Source organism: Rattus norvegicus, chromosome 17 (assembly GCF_021556685.1).
Source record: "Rattus norvegicus strain SHRSP/BbbUtx chromosome 17, alternate assembly SHRSP_T2T, whole genome shotgun sequence".
Classification (NCBI taxonomy): domain Eukaryota; kingdom Metazoa; phylum Chordata; class Mammalia; order Rodentia; family Muridae; genus Rattus; species Rattus norvegicus.
In genome coordinates this window covers 29,681,401-29,704,948 of record NC_141550.1, presented here as the reverse complement: position 1 = coordinate 29,704,948, position 23,548 = coordinate 29,681,401, and the positions used below count along the sequence as shown (strand labels likewise).

At 41.6% G+C, this 23,548-nt stretch overlaps 2 long non-coding RNA genes across 3 annotated transcripts in view; one reads left to right on the top strand and one right to left on the bottom strand.

Moving 5' to 3' along the window:
• The window catches only part of LOC148000097 (uncharacterized), a 110,607-nt gene extending 94,523 nt beyond the window's left edge, over positions 1-16,084 (top strand). Inside the window, exon 4 of the long non-coding RNA XR_015641578.1 lies at positions 15,686-16,084. This is a non-coding gene — a long non-coding RNA (uncharacterized LOC148000097). The remainder of the gene's footprint in view (positions 1-15,685) is intronic.
• On the bottom strand, positions 762-19,036 carry LOC148000096 (uncharacterized). 2 transcript variants are annotated; one of them, XR_015641577.1, is made up of 5 exons: positions 18,462-19,036; positions 4,650-4,765; positions 3,970-4,020; positions 1,784-1,876; positions 804-1,614 (listed from the first exon to the last, which is right to left on the bottom strand). It is a non-coding gene; the product is annotated as an uncharacterized LOC148000096 (long non-coding RNA). The 2 variants fall into 2 exon arrangements; XR_015641576.1 differs by lacking the exon at positions 1,784-1,876 and having other exon boundaries at positions 762-1,614; positions 18,462-18,841.
• Positions 19,037-23,548: the final 4,512 nt, after the last annotated feature.

The following is a 23,548-nucleotide window of genomic DNA, read 5'->3' as shown; positions in this document are numbered from 1 at the left end:
TCCTGTTGTGCTTTAGATCAATAAAAAAACATTCAAAAGTTCGGATCCCAAATTGCATAATCCAAATAAATTGCTTTGAGTCTCTAGGGTGGTGCCAAGGCAACTGTTGTTATAAAGGCTTCCTAAAGAATTGCTATGTGTAGCCTAGGATGAGAACCAGTGCTGGCAATTACGAAGCACTGTGACTAAAAAACTGTCTTGATTTATTAAAGTCTCTGTGTTCTATGCTATTCATATCTCAGCTTGTGTGTTGGGACAAATCCCCTTTTCTCAGTTTAATTCAGTCCTTATTACTAACCATGGGTGCACACGCGCACATGTGCACTCCCTCTCTCCCTCTCCCTCTCCTTCTCCCCCCTCTTTCTCTCCTTTTCATGCAAGCTGTAAAAGGGATTCCAGACCCAAACTGGAGTGTGTATTTTGTAGATTCCAAGGTGAAACACAGGTGGACCATCATTCATGCAAAGCTGCAGTGGACCAAGCCAAGATATGATTTGAAAGGCAAATCTTAGGAGACTGAATTAAACATTTGGCAGAAAGTCTTCCATACAGAGAAACAAGAGAGCAAGAGATGATTTGGGAGTATTGTCTGGGGATGGGGACCAGATGGTTAAGGATTTTTATAGAGCTTTAACGATGTTGGGTCAATAGGGAACCATGCATACAGAGGTCATTAACTATTGGGTTGTGGATAGATCTTTCCCCCTTTGTACCAGCCTTCTAAAACACTTCAGTCAAAAATTTAAAAAGCCCACAGAACTAAATGAGGACACACAGAATTTGAGGTTTTTTTATTTTCTTTTAAAACCAACCCAAAGATTTGTCACAAGCTAATCCTTATTTCTACAGAACAACAAGCAGGTCTTAGAGATAGCCATTTTCAGTGGGATTGAGAATCTTCAGTTCTCTTCAGTCCACGCAGGGCTATGTCGCAACACTTGTAGGTGGCTTGAGTTTTAAGATTACAAACCTGCCTGGACAGTAAGTTGTCACTGGATACTACCTTTGCATTAATCAGTTTCTGTGGTCATCTTTGCTTCTCTCCAAAAATTCTTTCAAGATGGTAGGGGCGGCCCTTTCACTAGAGAATGGGATTGGCTACTCAGTGCTATATAACGTGTATGCATTCAACTCTCCGAGCTGCCTTCTGCCCTGTGGTCTTGCACATGGTTTCCTTGTGCATTCTGCATTTTGGCATTCAGTCTGATCAGAGAATGTGTTCCCCCATGGAACTTCTATCAGGGTACCGAGTTTCCCCCAACTCTGGAGTCTACACTAGTGTCTGATTAATCACAGCACAGCAGGCTCAGGAGGGCTGCATCAGTGTCTGTTTTGCTTCTAATTAACCCCCTTTCACGGTACATGGGGAGTACTTTGGTTTGTTGTTCACAGGATCAGCCTGGCCCATTTTCCTGGTCGTTTGTTCCTCACACTTTGTATCATAAGCATCTTCCTTACATTTGACTGACCACCCAAGAAATGGCTGGAATGTTCTGGACTTTCTGTCCCTTCTTAGGAGGCCGGACCTCTCTGAAGATAGCAGCAACTGCAATGGAGCTGAGATCAGATCACTTCTGCATGTCTTCCTCAGTGAGCAAGACAGGCTTGGAGCCCCTTGTTGTAAAAATAAATCAGTAAATATACCAATAAATACAACATCACAGGGAAGTGATTGCTATTTTATAAACTAAAAATGCTACATATTTAATTTCACATGCTTAAAAAATATTTGATTTATTTCTTTGTGTATTCCTGATGCGAAGGAAAAAAAATCCAAACCTACTATGTTTAAGGAAGACCATTTCTTTGGTTGTCACATTTGAGTGTTGTCTAGAGTGATCCATTGCTTGATACAGGATCCTACATGGTATAGATTCTGTGAAATGAGATGCTAATTTATAGATTTATTGGTGGAAATGACTTTTAAAATTTAAGTTTATTGTTAATAGAGGCACAAAGATATAAAAACCATGCATGGAATTGTCTACCATGTAATATATCAGGTGCACTGACTTCTTTACTTAGTAATGTTGCTATAATTTCTCTTCATTCAAAAAGATAACAAGGACTAGCCAGATGGCTCAGCCCCTTAAAAGACCCTGCCCTGCAATTTTGATAATCTGAGTTCAATCCTAGAACTCTTGATGTAAGGAGCTAACTGACTCCTGAAAGTTGTTCTATGACTTTCAGAGAACATGTAGGCTTGCATTCATATACATGATGTTCATGTGCGTGCGTGCATGCGCGCACATACACACACACGCACAAAGTTATCATAAATACAAATTTACAAGCTAACAAAGGTATGGTTTTATTGCCTTGCTGTGTGGGAACCAATTTTCTATTTCAAGACTCTTATTCTAGATTATTTCTTTTGGAATCTAGATACACTCAGTGTCTCCAATTTCTTTTGCATTAACTTTACAATTCTGCTACTGGTTCATTAGTGAATAAAATGAATTGTTAAGATATATTCATTCTAGATTTGTAAACACTCATGTCTTTCACTCTCTAGCATTTTACTGGCACTAGGTATCCCCCCAAGGAATTTCAAATGACCTCCATGCCCTGGTCACACAGAGAGCCTCTTGCCTTAGTTACTGCAGGCTGCATCTGACATAGCTTTGCAAGTGCTTTTTGTAGTGAAGGAGGAAGGGTAATTTTTATTGTTGTTGTTGTTGTTGTTGGGAGACAATTGGTCAATGAGTTCCAGACTAGGGAATACACACACACACACACACACACACACACACATACACACACACACACACAGACGCACAGTTATTCCTTGGAAAAACAAAGCCATTGAGTTGTCCCTCTGCACTACAGCTGACCTCTACTCCTTCCATGGAAATTCCAGGTCCACAGTTGCACAGGGAGACAGATGGTTGCTGTATTCTTTTTTTTTTTTTTTTGTTCTTTTTTTCGGAGCTGGGGACCGAACCCAGGACCTTGCGCTTCCTAGGTAAGCGCTCTACCACTGAGCTAAATCCCCAGCCCCGGTTGCTGTATTCTTATTGAGACCTCTGTGTCTTGACCCAGCATTACAGCTCCAAAGAGAAGAGGATTGTAAGTCATAGGACTACACTACTCCAGGGCCTGAGCAAACTCCCCCAATTAACATGTCCAGAAAGTTAGACATAAGTTAAGTTTTTAAATATAACACCTCAAACAAGTTAAATGTTTACTTTATTATTAAGAAGATGGATTATTTAATACCTGTGAAAAATTATTACATAGCACTAATTTAAGTGTAGGTTGTTTCTGTTGAGAAGCCTTTAAACATATTATTAAGGGAAAATACATTGCCTTTCTAAGGTAGATTCAGAGACCAAAATAGTAACAAATTGTATTTGAAATGGTATAATAAAAAAATAAAAATGCCTTGCAAGTTAGCTTCTGAAAGATTATTATAGGTTCTGAAAGATGTTATTTATTATTATTATTATTTTTTGGTTCTTTTTTTTTCTTTGGTTCTTTTTTTCGGAGCTGGGGACCGAACCCAGGGCCTTGCGCTTCCTAGGTAAGCGCTCTACCACTGAGCTAAATCCCCAGCCCCGAAAGATGTTATTTATTGATAGAGGAATTATAACCTGAATATTCTCAAGTCTATAGACAGTGGAACTTTCCTTTGATATCCAAGCCAAACAACTTGAGTCCTCACCTCATATGTGATTTTGGAAAATACAGTTGTTTCCTTAGATTTCTTAGAAATGTCAGGAGACATTTGTTACCTAAAGATCCTAGCATTTGCACTGGTCAAGGTCACTATGGGATTGTTGGTCAGGTCAAGTTTCGTTAAAGCCACTCTCCAGTGGAGAAGACACAAGACATGTATTGGGTTTCAGCAAACACCTGACAAGAAACTGTAGACTTCCCATGCTAGGGCCTATGATCTCCCCTGTTGCGGGATTTTGACCAAGCTTACAGTATCAGGTATGACATCTGTCTTGTGGAGTAGGCTCTTACCCAATGAGACAGTGATTGGTTACCCATAGGTTACTCACAGGTATGGACTTTCTATGGAGAAAAAGAGACCAACAATTAGTAAATGGGATCTCATGAAATTCGAAAGCCTCTGTACAGCAGAAGACATGGGGAAGTGAGCAAAGAGGGAGGGGAAATCTTGGCCAGCTATATATGAGGTGGAGGATTAGTGTCTAGAATGCACAAGGACTTAAACAACCAAGCAGCAAGAAAATAAACAACTCGACTAAAAACGGGCCATGGAACCGAACAAAAGTGCTTAAAACAGGAACTACAAATGGCTGTAAACATGTAAAAAAAAAAAAGCAGTCAATATCCTTAAGTGGAAGGGGATAACATTTGAAATGTAAATAAACAAAAAATCCGATAAAAATATTTTTAAAAATAGCCTTAGTTAGTAAGGAAATGTAGATTAAAGCTACTTGTTACTTTCAGATTCCATTTCACTTCAGTCAGGATTTTCAAAATGAGGAATCCAAATGACAACAAATTCTGGTGTGGAAGTTGGAAGAGGGGAATTCTTGCAGTGGGTGGGAGCATAGACTGGTGCAGAAACTGTGGAAATCAGTCTACGGATTCCTTAAAGAACTAGAAGTAGAACTACCACATGACCTAGCTTGGGCACACACCCAAAGGACGTTATCTCATACTGCGGGAGATACCTGTTCACTGAAGATCCATGTACGCTGCAGCTCAATTCAGACTTAACCAACACATCCATCGACTGGCAAATGGATAATGAAAGGGCAGTACATATACACAGTGGGATACTACTCAGCTGCAAAGAAAAAGGAAATCATGAAATTTGCAGGTAAATGGATGGGAATTGGAAAAAAAGTGAGTGAGGTCACCCAGGCCCAGAAAGATCCAGATCCAGAAAGATCCAGAAAGACAAGCAACTCATCTTCTGTCTCAAATAGGAGTCCCCACTTTGAATGTCACACCTGATTTTGTGCTATGCTGGGGATGGAAAACAAGTAAGCCCTTGACCAACAGAGTCTCAGATGCAGCTCAGAAGTCAACCTCTAAAGTGTGGAACAACCTCTTAACTGAATTTGGACATTAACCATGTGTCTCATCACCATACTGCATTTGGTCATTAAAAGAAATAGTTTACAGATTAGAGGACTAGTTTATGCCATGAGCTGTTATTTTGAAGAAAGGTTTTACCTTTTAAAAAATTATTTATTTGATGTGAATGTTCTGCTGCATATACATACACAGGCCAGCAGAGGTCATCAGAAACCCTTATAGGTGGTTGTGAGCCATCATGTGGTTGCTGGGAATTGAACTCAAGATCTTTGAAAGAGCAACCGATGCTCTTAACCACTGAGCCATCTCACCAGCTCCAGGTTTTCCTTTTCTGATACAAATTCCATAATCATCCTTTATTGTTATCATTTTGTGTCAGTGACTCAGACAATAAGTTGCAAGAAGGGACAATAATAATGTCTGATTCTTAACTACATGGAAAACTTGAAATATTGAATGTGAAATACTTTGCTAGCTGCTATTTTAAAAAATCACTCTGAGGAAGTACGTTTCTAGTTCTAGCTCACTGAGGGTTCTTCGTGGTGTGTGTGTGTGTGTGTGTGTGTGTGTGTGTGTGTGTGTTTATGTGGGTATGTGCTGATATTAATCTTGGTGTATTTCCTTAGAAGCCATCCACCTTGGGGTGTTTTTTGTGTGTTTGTTTTGTCTTTTTTTTTTTTTTTTGAGGCTAGATTTATTCCTGTGACCTGGGGCTTACCAATCAGTCTTGCTTTGCTAGTCAATGAACTCCAAGGATCTGCCTGTCTCTACTTCTCTAGCAGCAGGGTTACAAGCATGTGTCTCAGTGCCCAGCCTTTTCCATGGGAACTGGGGTTCAAACTCATAGCCACATGCTTATGCCATGGGCACTTTACCAACTGAGTCGTTTCCCTACCTCCTGCGAAGCTTTCTTTTTTCTTTTAAAATTATGAGTGGTCATAGCACTATCAAATATCATTTAAAATCTAATGATATGATTATATATTTGACTTTCATTCTTTTAACAAGATGAATGATGCCCACAAATCAGGAACAGGCCTTTGAAGGCTATACCCAACTCTGATTCCAGCCTGAAGCCTCTGCTCCTATCACCAGGCTCTTGACCTGTCTCTGTGCCATGATGGGTAAAGACGCATCATGGACAAATTCTTACCAATGTTCCTATAAACATTTATAGAATAAGCCTGGAATAAGTCAGATGTAGCAGTCACTTTTACATCTGATGGAAACTGCCTCAATGGGATTCAGAACCCAAATCAGGATGTGTGGAGTAGGTAAAAGAAGGCTTTGACCAAGAGGCAGAGCTCACAGACTCTGCCACTGAGACAACTCACGTCACCTTTATTTATACACATATTTTTATATTCGTTTTCTTATTTTCTCATGTTTGGTCTCTTTTTAAGAACTTCCTACATTTAATAATAATGTGCACATTACTTTCCACCTTCCTTCTCCTCCTTAATTTCCTCAGTTTCCTGCTAACCATTGACTGTATCAAGAAAGAGGAAACATAGCTTCAGCAAGCAGTTAATATCTAACCCACACTTTGGTATGTAATCAAGACTGTGGTTGGTAGCAATTGCACTTAAAGTATAGAGAGGTGATAGACTATACATCCAAGGAATTCTGATTTAATTATTGGCATCAAGCACCTTACCATATCCTAGTCAGGAGATTGAATTCTTCTAATGTTAAAAGCTCTTAGCAAATTAGTAAATGGAGTCAGTTTCTCATCTCTGCTTGGCTCTGAATATTCCCATTAAGTCTTAGAACCAATGATCTGGTAAGTCCTTTCTAACCTTTTGATAATCAACTAACTGTTGTTTAGAACAGGTTGGTGGGCCAATTGTCTTCAAAACTAAGTTCCCATTGGTCCGGTCTGAACTTGTGCCTGAGCAGGCCTTGGACACTGGTCCCCCACCCACTTCCACAATACCCAGAGGAAACCCAGAGGCACAGGTTTCTTCCAGCTTGTATCTGTGCCTGGAGAGAACTCAGGGCTCTGGCCTCCCCACAACTTCTGCAATACCCAGCGAAAGCTTGACTCCCAGGAGTTCTGACACAACAGGACCTGAGGAACGTGGTCACATGAGGAATTCTGCAGCTTGATTCCTAGGAGCTCTGACACACTCAGGATCCCAGGGTCCCAGGATCACAGAATCACAGGATCCCAGAGACACCTGGACACTGAGGAGTTCTGATACAACCAGAATCACAAGAAGGACAGGCTCCACTCTGAGGCAGCTAGGGCAGGCACTAGAGATAACCAGATGGCAAGAGGCAAGTGCAAGAACATAAGCAATAGAAACCAAGGGTACTTGGTGTCATCAGAGCCCAGTTTTACCACTATAGCAAGTCCTGGATATCCAATCACATCAGAAAAGCAAGATTTGGAGTTAATATCATATCTCATGATGATGATTGAAGACTTTTAAAAGGACGTAAATAACTCCCTAAAAGAAATACAGAAGAACACAACCAAACAGGTAAAAGAATTGAACAAAACCATTGAGAATCTAAAAATGGGAATAGAAACAATAAAGAAATCACAAAAGGAGGCAACCCTGGAGATAGAAAACCTAGGAAAGAGATCAGGAATCATAGATGCAAGCATCACCAACAAAATACAAGAGATAGAAGAGAGAATCTCATGGGCAGAAGATACCATAAAAGACGTTGATACAACTGTGAAAGAAAATGCAAAATGCAAAAAGTTCCTAACCCAAAACATCCAGGAAATTTAGGACACAATGAGAAGGTCAAACCTAGGGATAATAGGTATAGAAGAGAGTGAAGATTCCCAACTTAAAGGGCCAGTAAATATCTTCAACAAAATTATAGAAGAAAACTTCCTTAATCTAAAGAAAGAGATGCCCATGAAAGAAGCCTACAGAACTCCAAATAGACTTGACCAGAAAAGAAATTCATCTCATCACATAATAGTCAAAACACGAAATGTACAAAACAAAAAATATTAAAAGCAGTAGAGAAAAAGGTCAAGTAACATATAAAATTAGACCTATAAGAATTACACCAGACTTCTTACCAGAGACTATGGGCAGATGCCATACATACACTAAGAGAACACAAATGTCAGCCCAGGCTAGCATATCCAACAAAACTGTCAATTAACATAAATGGAGAAACCAAAATATACCTTCCTCTCAGCACTTCATGGTACCTTTTCCAAAATTAACCATATAATTGTTCACAAAACAGGCCTCGAAAACATTAGAAGACTGAAATAATCCCATGCATCTTATCAGATCACCATGGACTATGGCTGGTCTCCAATAACAACCAAAAAGACAGAAAGGACACATACACATGTTGGGTCTTTGTGTGGTCTAGGTATAATTGTAATTGTGGCTTCATAGAACAAATTGAATAATGTTCCTTCAAGGATCTCAGGATATGGAAATATCTCCCATATTCATGGATTGGCAGGATTAATATAGTAAAAATGGCCATTTTGCCAAAAGCAATCTATAGATTCAAGGCAATCCCCATCAAAATTCCAACTCAATTTTTCCCAAAAGCGATCTACAGATTCAAGGCAATCCCCATCAAAATTCCAACTCAATTTTTCAGAGTTGGAAAGAGCAATTTGCAAATCCATTTGGAATAACAAAAACCCCAGGATAGTGAAAACTATTCTCAACAATAAAGGAACTGCTGTGGGAAATCACGATCCCCAACTTCAAGTTGTATTACAAAGCAATAGTGGTAAAAACTGTATGGTATTGGTACAGAGACAGGCAGGTAGATCAACGGAATAGAATTGAAGACCCAGAAATGAACCCACACACTTATGGTCACTTGATCTTTGACGAAGGAACTAAAACTATCCAGTGGAAAAAAAGACAGCATTTTCAACAAATGATGCTGGTTCAACTGGTGGTCAGCATGTAGAAGAATGCAAATCGATCCATTATTATTACCTTGTACAAAGCTCAGTCCAAGTGAATCAAGGACCTCCATGTAAAACCCTATACACTGAAACTAATTGAAGAGAAAGTGGGCAAGGACCTCAAGCACATAGGCACAGGGGAAAATTTCCTGAACAGATACCAGTGACACATGCTCTAAGATCTTGAATCGACAAATGGGACCTCATAAAATTGCAAAGCTTCTGTAAGGCAAAGGACATTGTCAATAGGACAAAACGGCGACCAACAGATTGGGAAAAGATCTTTACCAATCCTATATCCTAGTGGCCTAATACCCAATATAAGCAAAGAACTCAAAAAGTTAGACTCTAGAGAATCAAACAACCCTATTAAAATTGGGGTTCAGAGCTAAACAAAGAATTCTCAACTGAGGAATATCGAATGGCTGAGAAGCACCTAAAGAAATGTTCAACATCCTTAGTCATCAGGGAAATGCAAATCAAAACAACCCTGAGATTCTACCTCACACCAGTCAGATTGGTTAAGATAAAAAACTCAGGTGACAACAGATGCTGGTGAGGATGTGGAGAAAGGAACACTCCTTTGTTGGTGGGATTGCAAGCTGGTACAACCACTCTGGAAATCAGTCTGGCAGTTTCTCAGAAAATTGGACATAGTACTACCTCAGGACCCAGCTTCTGGGCATATACCCAAAAGATACTCCAAAATATAACAAGGACACCTTGTCCACTATGTTCATAGCAGCCTTATTTATAATAGCCAGAAACTGGAAAGAACCCAGATGTTCTTTAACAGAGGAATGGATACAGAAAATGTGGTACATTTATACAATGGACTACTATTCAGTTATTAAAATCAATGACTTTATGAAATTCTTAGGCAAATGGATGGAACTAAAAAATATCATCCTGAGTGAGGTAACCCAATTGGTTCACCAAAGAACCCATATGGTATGCACTCACTGATAAGTGGATATTAGCCCAAAAGCTTGGAATACCCAATATACAATCCACAGACCACATGAAGCTCAAGAAGGATGACTGAAGTGCGGATGCTTCAGTCCTTCTTAGAAAGGGGAACAAAATATTCACAGGAGGAAATAGAGACAAAGTGTGGAGCAGAGACTGAGGGAAGGTCATCCAGAGATGGCCCCACTTGGGGATTTATCCCATATAGTGTCACCAAACCCAGACAATATTGTGGATGCCAAGAAGTGCATGGTGACAGGATCCTGATGTACCTGTCTCCTGAGAGGCTCTTTCAGAGCCCGAGAAATGCAAAATCAGATGCTCTCAACCAACCTTTGCACTGAAAATGGGGCTCCCAATTGAGGAGTTAGAGAAAGGACTGAAGGAGCTGAAGGGTTTACAACCTATAGGAAGAACGACAATATCAACCAACCAGACCCCCAAGAGCTTCCAGAGACTAAACCACCAACCAAAGAGTATACATGGAGGGAGTCATTGTTCCAGCCACATATGTAGCAGAGGATGGTCTTATCGGCGTCAATGAGAGGAGAGCCCCTTGGCCCTGTGAAGGCTCAAAGTCCCTGTACAGGGGCATGCTAGGGAAGGGAGATGGGAGGGAGAACATGGGAGGGTAGGAGAACACTCTCATAGAGGCAGTCGGACAGGGAAGGGGGAGGGGGATTCCAGAGGGGAAATCAGGAAAGGGGATAACATTTGAAATGTAAGTAAAGAAAATATCCAATAAAAATTAAAACAAAACATACAAGTTAAAAAAAATAAAAGAAAACATCCAGACATTAGCTGATGTACCCAGACCAGGGCTTTGTGTTGAATCAACTGCATCACCACTATTAACAAATAAAGGAGTAGTGATCTGTTCTGCTCCCACTGTCCTCAGACACAAACAAGAATAGTCCAAGCTTTCCTTTTCTGGTTCTGGTAAATGTCTGTCAAGGCAAAGTGAAAATAAAGACTTCCAATAGCAAGGCCAAGAATGCTACCCAAGGAAAGGCCTGGGGATTCTGCAGAAGGGTCCTCCCATCAGAGTAGACCAAGAAGTAGAGACTTCAGGGGAATCCGGGTTGGGTATAACCTTCAAAACATCACTCCATACTGGGGATTAAGTGCTTAAAACACAAACCTGTGGAGAATATCTCATGTTCAAGCCATAACACCACACTTGCTGAATTTGAGTTGTTATTATTGTATCTTAGTCTGGTAAAAAAAATTGGCCTATAATTGTACTTTATTATACTACCCTTGACAAGCTAGAGTATCAAGACTCATAAAATACCCAGAAAGCCTTACTCTCTATTTTCTAAGTGTGTGTTTGTAATGAGTATAATCCTTCTATAAGCATTTGAAAGAATTTTTGGTGAAAGAATTTTCTTTGTGCATTCAATTACTCTGATAGATACAGGAGTATTGAGACACTTTTGTGAGATGATTCTTGATATTGTGCATTTCAAGGAAATTGTCTAAGCTGACAAATACATTGATACAAAATGTTCATAATATTCTTTCAATGTGTATTGACTGATGGCACCAGCAACTCAGGATCCTCTTTCTCAGCTTCCTGGCTCTCCCTAGGTGACTCTTGCTGAGGCCTTAACAGCTTTTTCCTTCTTTCTGAAGAACCAGCTTTGACTTGCTGGATTTTCCCTTGTTCTGATCAGCTTCCTGCCTTACTGCTTCTATGCTAATCTGGCTTAGATTTAATTTGTTTCTAGCTTGCTGTTTCTTGTCTAGATTTGGGTGTCTCCCTATTTGTTACAAATAATGTGTGCTGCCTTGCCTGACGGCTTTGCCTTAAACTGTTGTCCTCATTAGGACCCATCTCAGTTTCATTTCATTGGAGAAACCTCCTGGCCAATGTCTGAGTCAAGCAGACATAACAGGTCACCTGCTCCCAGTCTGAATGAGAGGCTGGGATGAAAGATCTCTGTTTCTTTCAAACACAGAGATTTTTCTAAAGGGTGTCTTTTGCTCTGGAGTTACCTTTGAAGATGAACATCATGATCTTATGGCCCATTTGCCTAACCACGCTGATTGTTATGAGCAGTTATTGTTGTTACATATAGGACTGGGAGTATAGGTCAGTGGCACAGTATTAGCCTAGTATGTGGAGGCTATGAATTTGATACAGAGAGATGGGGGTTGGGGAGAGAGAGGGAGAGAGAGAGAGAGAGAGAGAGAGAGAGAGAGAGAGAGAGAGAGAGAGAGAGAGAGAGAGAATACACTCATGCATTGCAAGACAAAAATGAAGATAATTCTAAAAAGTTAGAAGTTAGGGCTACAAAGTGGCCTTCAGGCTTTGCCATACTGTGCAGAAGAGTCTGAATATGGAGTCCAGGAATTGATGGCATTGTCCAACTCTTGGTGCCTCTTGCCTTCCTTTCACACTTAAATAGAGCAAGTCAGAAAGGTAATAGTTGCCCATGTCAGGATCCACTTCTACCTTCTCCTGCCAAACTTAGACCTAGGGTTAAGTTGCAACAGAGGCCACCCAGGAACATCTGGGTTGGCTAAGGCAGCTCAGCTGTCAGGTGAGTTCTGAGCATAATCAATAAAAAGAGAAACACCACCCAGGGTAGTGTCTGTCTTAGGATGAACTGGGTCCAGGCAGAGCATGCTAGAAATGAGACAAATGCTGCTAGGTTGTCTCCTGGCTTAGGAAACGCAACATCTCATTGAAGAAAGGTTGAAATACCTCCCTCCTTGGCAGATGCCCGAGTAAGGGGCAACAGTTTGAAGAAGGGTGGCATGCTGAACCGCCGCCTACCAGAAGACTATAATCCATAGGAAGGAAACACAGCATCTTTCAAGGCCATTTTCAGTGAGTCTATGAAAGTTGTGCCAGCAGATGCCTTCTACAGGCTAGAACTGATGGTGGGGAACAGCAATTGGTATGGTTTGTAACTACATCTTCCAGTGAGAGCAGACTGGCTACCCAGAAGCCTGCAAACACTTTTTTTTTCTCAAGATTTTTTTTTTTTGGTGGGGGTTTGCCTATTCAATCTGATTCCAAATAAGCTTAAAACTTGAGTTTTCTATTCCTCTTTCTGATGTTATTGCACATGGGATTACTTCTCATTTTGGATAGTTTTCTTGGGAGTAAAGAAGTATAGTTGATTTTTGTGTATTTACTTTGTATGTAGAAAATTTGTTGAATTTGATACACATTTTAATATTTGTTTATGGAGTTTTTCTACATGCTCTATAACTTCACCCTGAAACAGCAATTTAGCATATACTTTTTTCCAATTTGAATGTAATTTTCTTCTTTCCATTGTCAGACTCCTTCAGTACTAAGTTAAAGAAGTGGGGAGAGTGGACATTCTTGTCTTGGTCCTAATCTTAGAGGAAACACTTCAGTGCTCCACATGAATAGAATATTGGGTATAGGTTTACCTGTAACAGTCCAGGTTTTCTGGGTAGTATTTATATTCTTTATTCTATTTCGTTGGACTTATGAATACTTGAATGATTATATTAGTTCTTTTCTAACAAAATAAGAATCTTAGAATTTAATTAGTTTTAATTACTTCAATCCAGCTGATAGACTATATTTCTTCAGCATATCATTGTTTTACCCCACAGACAAAGGCCAAAGTCTCAAAGGGACCAAATGACTTAGGCTCATTTACAACAAGTCAGTTCTCTGACACCATTTTCCAGAATTGGCTAACTCTGCATGCATGTAATAAATTTATTTCAGCTCATAGTTTCAGAGGGCTCAGACCATAGTTGCTTGATTCTCTGAACTTGAGCAGAACATCATGGATCATTAGTACATAACAAAGAGCTGTTCTCATCCCAGCAGGCCAGAGAGAAGAAAAGCACACTTGTGTTCCTCACTAAAAACAAAACAAAACAACACATACATAAATCCACATATAACAAAAATAACTGTACCCTGTTTTCTCCCCTGATCTCTGTAATTAGGATGTTTTATACAGACAATAAGTCTATTGTTAAAGGGGCCAAAAGAACTGGCAGTGGTATGCATGCCCGCAGTTCCAGCACTGGGGATCGAGAGGCAGACTGTGACGCAAGACCCTGTTTAAACAATCAAAGTAATAAGATAAATAAATAAAACCCCCAAGTAATAAGAATAAATTAAGAGTTAGAATGTGCCTAACTATCTTGTGTTCTGCTATTTCTGAAATGAAACAGTTTTATGGTTGGGGTGGTCACCATAGCATGAGGAACTGTATTAACGGGCTGCAGCATTAGGAAGGTTGAGAACCACTGCTTTAGATGGTTTTCCATCTACATAGACACATACATAGAACCCTAGTCGGTATGAAGTCCAACTCGTATATGAATTTGCAAATAATTGTTTTAGCTTCTTTTCTACCAACCCTCAGGTTGAGACAAGTCTTTTCCTTGTCCTGTCCAACTGGTCTCAGTGCAATTTCACTGTAGGTAAAGATGTTTGGAGTCCTATCTGTTCGCAGAAATCTCGTTGTTATTCTTCACCACATTAGGCAGGGCTCCTTAAAGGAACTGAAGTAGGGGTTGGGGATTTAGCTCAGTGGTAGAGTGCTTGCCTAGCAAGCCCAAGGTCCTGGGTTCGGTCCCCAGCTCTGAAAAAAAAAAGAGAAAAGAAAAAGGAAAAGAAAAAGGAACTGAAGTAATAGAAGGTATATGTGTAAGAGGAAACTTATGAGGTTGGGTCACATACTAGGCACTGGATAGTCCAAAAGTGACGATCTGCATACTGGAGCAGCTGAGATCCAAGTGGCTGCTTATTCTAGGTTGCCTCAGCACTCCCAGTGTGGTGCTGTAAGACCAGACGGTTCCTGGATAGTGCTGGTCTTTAGCTCACTGTGGAAAGCCAAAGATGTTGCCTGCCCACACTGGTGGAGGATGGCAGTGGCAGCATCAGCAGTGGTGGCAAGGAGAGCAGCCATGTTCACTAAGAAAAGGAAGACAGGCAACACTGACTTCCCTTCCTTCTCTACTTCTTGGCCACCCTATGGAAGGGGTCTTCCACTCTCGGGAGGGGCTTTGTCCTCCATTAGTCCTTCCTGTAAATGCCTGCTAGAGCTGCCCAGAGGTGAGTTTCTTCTTTGATTTCAGATCAGATCAAGGCGATCGAGCTCAGCCATCTCACCCACCTTGAGTATGGCCTTGGTTTTATTTTCTTCTTTCTGTTCCTCCCACAAATGATCACAGAGAAGCTCATGTCTCCAGGTGAAACAGAGCTCTTCAGGCATGGGTGATCATCGATTGGCACTCCCAAAGTTTCATGAAAGCTCATTTTGCTGTGAAGGTTGGCATATTCTTCATTTCTACACAATTAATTTGCAGAATAGTATTTCAATTCAAATTAGGGTCATTCCCATGAGCTAAAGAATCAGGTATCCAATCCATCATACTGAAGGGAAAGTTCCTACTATATTTGCCTTTCTTTCCCCCCCTAAAATCTATTAACTTTTGTGTTATGTGTATGAGTGTTTTGCCTGCATTTATATAACTGTGCCAGGTGCACACCTGGAGTTCATGGAGGCCAGAAGAAGGCATCGGATTGCCTGGAACTGTAGGTACAGATGACATGAACCATGGGGATTCTGGGAAAGGAACCCAGGACTTCTGGAAGAGCAGAGCCATCTCTCCAGCCCCCCATGTGATTTTATTTTTAATTGAAGTGCTTACCCTCTCAGTAGACATTTCTGAGCTCAGTGTGAGGAAGTATTCGATATTACTCCAGCTGTAATCATTTCTAGGGTTTGTTTTTTTTTCCTGAATAGCTTACCCTTCCTATTTTCAATTTATTCTCAGCTTCCTTTCTCCTCCTTAAACGTGGAATGTTGAAAGAAAAAGAGCGTCTAAGAAGCTGTGCCACCTGCCTGATGTGACTGGATGCCAACAAAAGGATGTGCTGTTTCAGTTTTGGTGTTTTGTTTATTTGTTTGTTTTGCTTTTTGTTTTTGGCTGTATAACCACCCCAGGTTCTTCACCTCTGGGTTGAGACAAACAGGAGGGAAGTTGGAGATCAGAGGTAGTTCACAGCTTTATTTCACATAAAGTGAAGCGGGGGAAGTCACTGTACACTCACTTAGAGATATTCAAAATTTGCCATAACAGGAATTTTCCTTCTGACCAGGTTTTCACGTGGATGGTTCTCAATTGCCCTAATGTTCTCTTGAAACAATAAAGCTATCCTGATTCTTTCATAGTTGAGTCACTGTCATCCTCTGTCTTGGTTCTAGAAAGATGTTAAAGATTCCTTTTAAGAACCAGTGGACTCTGAGACTTTCAAGTTTAGCCATTAACCTCCACCCTAGCCTTCTCCATGGTCATCCCCGCTCCCTTGCTAGCTTCTGCCTTCAGCTCTGGCAGGGCAGAGTTTTCAAAAGATTTTTCTCAACACAATGTGATATAGTTTCCCCAAGAGCATTTCTAGTAAATAGCACTTCCCCATATCGACATGTTTCAGGGACTCTTCTAGCCAACAGAATACAAGATACACTGGTGACTACTGTACCAGCTGGTGCTTTGTCATGATGCCGAGCCATTCTATAATAAATGTGCAGTCTAGACAAGCATTTGAAATAAGACCTTGAGCACTTGGAATGGACCAGCTCAAATGAAAATACTCTATAAGTACTAGTAAATATTATCCTGAGTGAGGTAACTCTGATCCAAAAGGACATGCACGGTATATTCTCACTATTAAGTGGATATTAGCCCAAAACAAACAAACAAACAAACAAACAAACAAACAAACAAACAAACCAGGACAGAATACCAAAGATATGGTCCACAGAACTTAAAAAGGTCAACAAGCTAAAGGGCCCAAGTGAGGACACCTCAGTCCCACTTAGAAGGAAGAAGAAAACAACCACAAGGGGGAGGGAAAGGGGATGGGGTTGTGGGGAAGAGGGGAACATGATCTGGTATTGGATGGGGGAAAAGGACTGAAGCCCCGAGGGCCAGTAGAAAGAATGGAAACAGGTGACCTCAGGAGGAAGGAGGTTGGGAAGACCCTTCAGAATGTACCAGAGACCTGGGAAATGAGAGACTCTCAGGACTCAAAGGAGGGCACCCTAGATGAAATGCCCCACAGTGGGGAGAGGGAAATTATTGAACCTACTTTCAGCAGAAAGACAGGGCATCAAATGAGGGATGGGGTTGCTATACAGTCAAAGCTCTGACCCATAATTCTTCCTGTCTGAAAGAAATGCAGGGATGGAAATGAAGAGCCCAAGGAAAAGAAAGTCCAGCAACAAGCCCAAAGTGGGATCCAGCTCAAGGGGAGGCCCCAAGACCTGACACCATTACTGAGGCTATGGGGCCTTCACAAAAAGGGACCTACCATGACTGCTCTCCAAAAGACCCAACGAGCAGCTGAAAGAGTCAGATGCAGGTTTGTGCACCCAACCAATGAACAGAAGCTGCTGACCCCCCACTCCCCCCAGTAGAGAAAAGCTGGAGGAAGCTGAGGAAGAGGGAAACCCTGTAGGAAGACCAGCGTCTCAATTACCCTGGACTCCCGAGACTTCTCAGACACCAGATCACCAACCAGGCAGCCTACACTATCTGAGATGAAGCCTCCAACAAATATACAGCAGAGGACTGCCAGGTCTGGGTTCAGTCAGAGAAGATGCACCTAACCCTCAAGGGACTGGAAGCCCCAGGAAGTTTAGAGGTCTGGTGGGATGAGTGGAGTGGAGACATCCTTGTGGAGATATGGTTGGGGGGGGCGCAGGAAGGAGGTATGGGATGTGGAACTGTCAGGGGAATGTGGGCCAGAAGGGGAATAAAATCTGGAGTGTAGAAATAAATAGATTAATTAATGAATAAACAGACAAACTAAAAAAATTGATAAATGTGATATGCATATAAATAATGATAAATATAATGTAGCAATGTTATTATATAAAAATCATTTATATGAAATCAATATCATTTTTCAATTAATAAGACTATATATTGTGCATGAAATGGATATCTCTCCACATAATAAATAATATTTATTTACTTAAAAAAGAAAAATACACAAAGATTTTCTAACACAAAAAATTATGCAAGTCATCTCATTTTTAGTCTTTGTATGGCATACATGTTGAATCGATAATGTTTTAAACATATTTCATTCCTTAAGATACCTTATTTAAATTTACTGCATTAATTTTTTTCTAATGTATTAGGATATTTCACCTTCTACACTTGGCCTGTATTTGTGACTGGGGTGGTGTTTCTGTTGGACCGGCTGATTCAGGACTTAAAGCTGGAGGGTCATGCTGTGGCTTAACCTTAAAGAAGGAAAAGGTCATGTGGTCCAGGCCCTGCACCAGCATGCCCTCTCAGGAAAGCCCACCCTCTCTTTGCTGCCTGATTGAACCTTCAGGATCCTGCAGAGAGGGAAACACTACACTTTCCAGGCTCTCTCAACATCCAACATGCAACACGCCTTGGAGGCTGAAGGAATATACACGGGAGGAATGCACTCAGAGAACTAACCCCGTCTCGCTGGTCCAAGGTCCACTCTGTGCTAAGCGGGATGAGTGTCGGATCATCAGGGAAGGACTAGACCTAGCAGTAAAGGGCTCACCCGAAGTTCTGTGGCTCTGGGCTCTGACTGCAGTTTTGAGTCATTTGCCTTCGCACTTCACTCCTTCTGCAAAGGGCTGCCAAGTCTTCCTGCATCTGCTTCCAGGGGCTCAGAGCTGGGACCCCCACAGGCACCATTGCCATTTCTGCTGCCAGGCAAGACAGAACTGGTGCATAGCAGAACTCCTTGATCAGCCTGAGAGGAGAAGGCTGAAACTGGCGAATTTGGAGTCAGAGGAGGTGGATTTCTGCAGACTCAGCAGTTTCCTAGGACTCCCCCAGGACATGCCAGTTTCCAACTCCAAGACTTGGCCCCAAAAAAGTTCAGTGAAGGGGTGAGTTGCTGATACACCGTGCTGCAGCGAAGTGTCAGCTCAGTCTTCTATCTTGAGGTGGTCCAGGAACAGCAAGTGCAGAGCCAGCCCTTGGCACAAGTCAGTTGGCTCCTAGTTTGGCTGGGGTATGTATGGGGTTGGACAGGGAAGTTAAGAGGGCTAGTTACCTTAACTCACTACAAATCTGGTTAAGTTCCTATGCAAGCAAAGGTCTTTCCTACTTGCTACTAGTTTTGCAAGCAGCCTGTGCGGAACACAGTGGTAGTGTCTGCTGTGTTTAGCCTTGTTTTCTGTCAGACTTTTCCTTTTCTGACTGGTTGAGATGGATTCTTTCTTGTGGCTTAGTGCCAGCTGAGTCTCTGCCAGCTATGGTGTCCTCAATGTCCTCACAGCTTCTCCTCTGAAGCAACCATCAGGCTGCTCAGATCTCGGGGACTGTGGTCTGAGAGAGAAGAGATAGTCAGTGGATTGTCCTTGCTCCTACATATAGCAAACACTACAATAGCTTTGGCTGTGAGCTAAGATTGGTGCTAGCACTGGGGAGCTTGGACGAATCAGGCACACATCGGTTTTGTAGATTTTTATGGACAGTGTCATCAGTGAGATACACACAGGGGACTATGGAATCCAGTAGATGAGCAGGTAGAAATGTCTTAGTTGCTGTTCTATTGCTGTAAAGAAATAGCATGACCAAGGCAGCTTATATATTTTTGTTGTGAGCTCACCCTTTAATGACTGAGCCATTGCTCCAGTCCAAGGCCATTTATAGAAGGAAACATTTAATTGGGAACTTGTTTACAGTTTCAGAGGGTGAGTCCATGATCATGACATGGGGAGCATGGCAGCAGGCAGGCATGACCCTAGAGTAGTAGCTGAAAGCTTCTATCTGATCCACAAAGTGGATGCAAAGATTTGGACTGGGCCTGGCATGGACTTTTTAAACCTCTAAATCTACCACCCAACTTTTTAAACCTCTTCCACCAACACCACATCCACTCCACCAAGGCTATACCTCCTATTCCTTCTGAAACAGTCACACTAACAGGAGATGGAGCATTTAAGCATATTGAGCCTATAGGGGTCACTCTCATTCATTCCAACTACCACAGTAGCTTTGAGCTAAGAGAATGAAAGAAGAAATCGTGAATGTTTTATGACAATGGCATTTGAGCTGGCACCGATTTGGTATGATTTGGTTCTGACACAGAGCTCCCTAATCTCGGCCCTACTGATGTTTGAGGCCAGGTAACCTTTATTATACAACTGCCAATTCTGTGAGGCTTGGCAACTTTCTACATTTCTACCCAGGACATGCCGATAGGACATTGTCCATTTTTTCTCTGTGTATTAAGGTACCCGAGGCTGAATATTTTATATAAAAGGAGATTTATGTGACCTACAGTTCTAGAAGTTTAAAAGCACAGTTCCAGTGTCCTGGTGAAAACCTCCTTGTTTCATCACAACACTGTAGTAGGGAAACAGAAATGGAACTGGCTTCAGACAGAAGGCCAAATGCACAAGAAGGTCATGCATTCTAACAGTCCAGCCGTGTGAGAACCAACTGGTTATCTGTAAGACTAGCATGACTTTTCCGGGTGGGCAGTGCTTCCAGTGGCCCACTCATTGCTTTACACTAGATTCTTTTTATATTTTTTATTAGATAATTTTTATTTACAAATGTTATCCCCTTTCCCAGTTTCCTGTCCATAACCCCCCCCCATCACCTCTCCGTTCTTCTATGATAGTGTTCTCCTACCCATCCACCCACCCCTTCCTGCCTCTCCACCCTGATATTCCCTTACACTGGGGGGTTGAGCCTTGGCAGGACCAAGGGCTTCTCCCCCGACTGGTGCCCAACAAGGTCATCCTCTGCTACATATGCGCACCTGGAGCTATTGGTCTGTCCATATGTACTCTTTGGATGGTTCACACTAGATTTTTTTTTCTTTTTTCTTTTTTTCAGAGCTGGGGACCGAACCCAGGGCCTTGTGCTTGCTAGGCAAGCGCTCTACCACTGAGCTAAATCCCCAACCCTCACACTAGATTTTAAAGGCTCAACTTCACCACACTAAGGACCAAGCTTCTCGACATAAATTTTTGAGAGCTAAGCTTACATCTTACCCAAAGCACAGCAGAACTCATCCAGCAGTGACTAATAAATGCCTATAGCCATAGTCAAACATCTACTAAGCAAAATCACCCTGGTCAAGAACCACTGCTAAACAACAACAACAACAACAACGAAACAATTAAAGAATATTCTAAAAAGGCTTGAATCCACAAATGATAGGCCCTTTCCAGACATAATACCTGACCCACTTCGCGGAGGATGAGGGTGTATGAAGATAACTCACAGGCAGAGCTGTGGCAAGCTAGACTGTAAGTACTGTGTGTGCGAAGATTGGTGCATGTAGGTCTGTTTTCTTGCATGGTCTATCCCATGTACTTGGAACACCGTCTGTGCACAATAGGAAGTCAGTAGAGTTTGCTGAGTGAAATAGTCAGGGACTGCTGTAGACAAGTGCATGGACAAAGTGAAGGGAGAGGGAGAAAATGATTTAATAATTTATGTTTTAAAATTGTTGGCTTCGATATGAACAACCAAGTGGAATTACAAAGAGGAAAAAGGAATACAGCAGTTGACCTTAAGACAAAACTGAGAAAGTGAGAGAAGCGTGGAAGTTGTCTGCCCACAGGTATCAATCACTAGATTAGGCTGTCAAGAGCTCTTTGGTGTAGCCTGTACCTGTGATATATGACTCTCAGCTTGCCCAGTTTTCATTTTGTTTTAGCTACACCAAGGTATAGCCATATACAAAAATTATACACATTTAATGTATAAGTGACGAATTTGGACACATGCATACATCTGCAGTATTACCACGCCAATGAGCTAGACAAATCTCCAAAAGTGTGGCCTATTCTTAGACATTCAGACTTTCTTCTCTAATAGAAAAACTCAGGGTTGTTTGAAATAAAGCTTTTTTAATCTGGTACTCCCTGAGGCTATGATGTGGAGTTTTAGCCAAGAGATTTAATAAATAAGTGTCATATAACTGCTTTCTGAAAATTATTCTAATGACCTTTTGACATGTGTCCTTTGCCATCACCTACCTTTTCTTTATTTTGTGAGCCATCCTGCATCTTGTAGTTCTGATGCAAAGATATGGAGTTCTAACAGATTTCTTGGGCTGTCAGGGTGAGCGTGTTACTGAGTGATGAAGAAATAGAGTCTGGTCGAAGGCTAAGGCTCTGCCTGACTGAGGATTCAGTACAGCAAGTTAAAGTGTCTATTCCCAGAAATTTACATGGTTAAGCCACTGCTACTGTGGGTTTGTTTGATTTATAGACAAACCTGATCTTGGCTGACAACATAAGGAACAGCAGATGGGGAAGGAGTCTGCGAATGTCAACACTGGTGATGCCATGCCATGGGGGAGACTGCAAAAGGATTTCAGGTCAGAGGTGATGGACGTATGGGAACCAGTGGGGCCTGAGGACAGGATGGTGAATTTGAGAGCCCAGAGTTTTAAGTGAACACTGCCCCAAGTCAACTAGGCACACAGTACGAGAAGACCTATGACATTTTGTATTCTTTCTTCTTCTTCTTTCAATGCCCAAGCCTTGGAGGGGTGATATAGGTGTCTCATGTATGACTGGACATCCAACAGTCATTTATTCTTATACTCTGACCACTTAGGAATATCTACAGTTACTACTGACCATCACCAAGACAGGTTAATCTGGCCAAAGCTGAAAACAGCATTATTCAATGGGTATAAACATTTGGAAGGCAGTTTGACAGACACATCACATCCATTTAGCAAAATAGAAGGTGTAGTTTTCCCATTGGAGACTATGACCCCAGTCATGGGCCTTTTACTGATTTTACACTCAAATCCTATGGAGCATTCATCAAATTTAACCAGTAAGTCATTGTTGACCCATGTAATAAACTTACCACTATTGTACCCATAGGCTTACCTTGATTGGCTGGTCCATATTGTTAGATAACAGGGTTCTCACGGGGCCAAGGCTGCCTCTCTAGTTGGCAGCTGACCTTGGTAATGTGTAAGAATCTCTCAAATGGTACTGGTTTTGAAATCACGAAGGGGTCATGTGGAACAGCCACAGGCGGTATTGAAGTCTCCCGGAACACAGACTGGAAGAGGCCACTGCTGATGGTCTAACATCAATTGCCGATGAGGTGTCAGGACTGAAGGGGGTTCATGGAGAGAAACTGAGGGTTGACACCATGTAGCAGGGTCAGAATTTCTGGAGAGAGGGTAGGAGTCCATTGGTGAAGCCTAAGTTGCAGTGAAGATCCCAGCATGCTGAGTTACTAGGACCATGGGATGATTGCCAAGGATAATGACAGGTGTAGAGTGGAGCTGGCCTTAGCCTACCAGACAAGTTGTATGTATCATGGAAGAAAAATCTGGAGTGGTGGGGCTATTCATGCCCTTCGGAATCCAGAAGATGAGAGAGTCCCAAACATCAGATACTCGGCTATTATGGTATTGGAGTTAAGTTTCGCTTTGCTTTGCTTGTGTGTGCTGAGTTTTCTCTCCCAGAATAAGAAGTATGTACCTTATTTTTTTTTATTTTGCAGGAGCCCATTGTGGACAATCTTTTTAAAGAGATGTTGAATTTTTAAAGCAATCTTTAGACTTTTGTACTGTTGAAAAATGTAAAAATGGTGGGGCTTTAAACAGTGACATTATGCTATTGTGATATTAACATGAGATCTCAA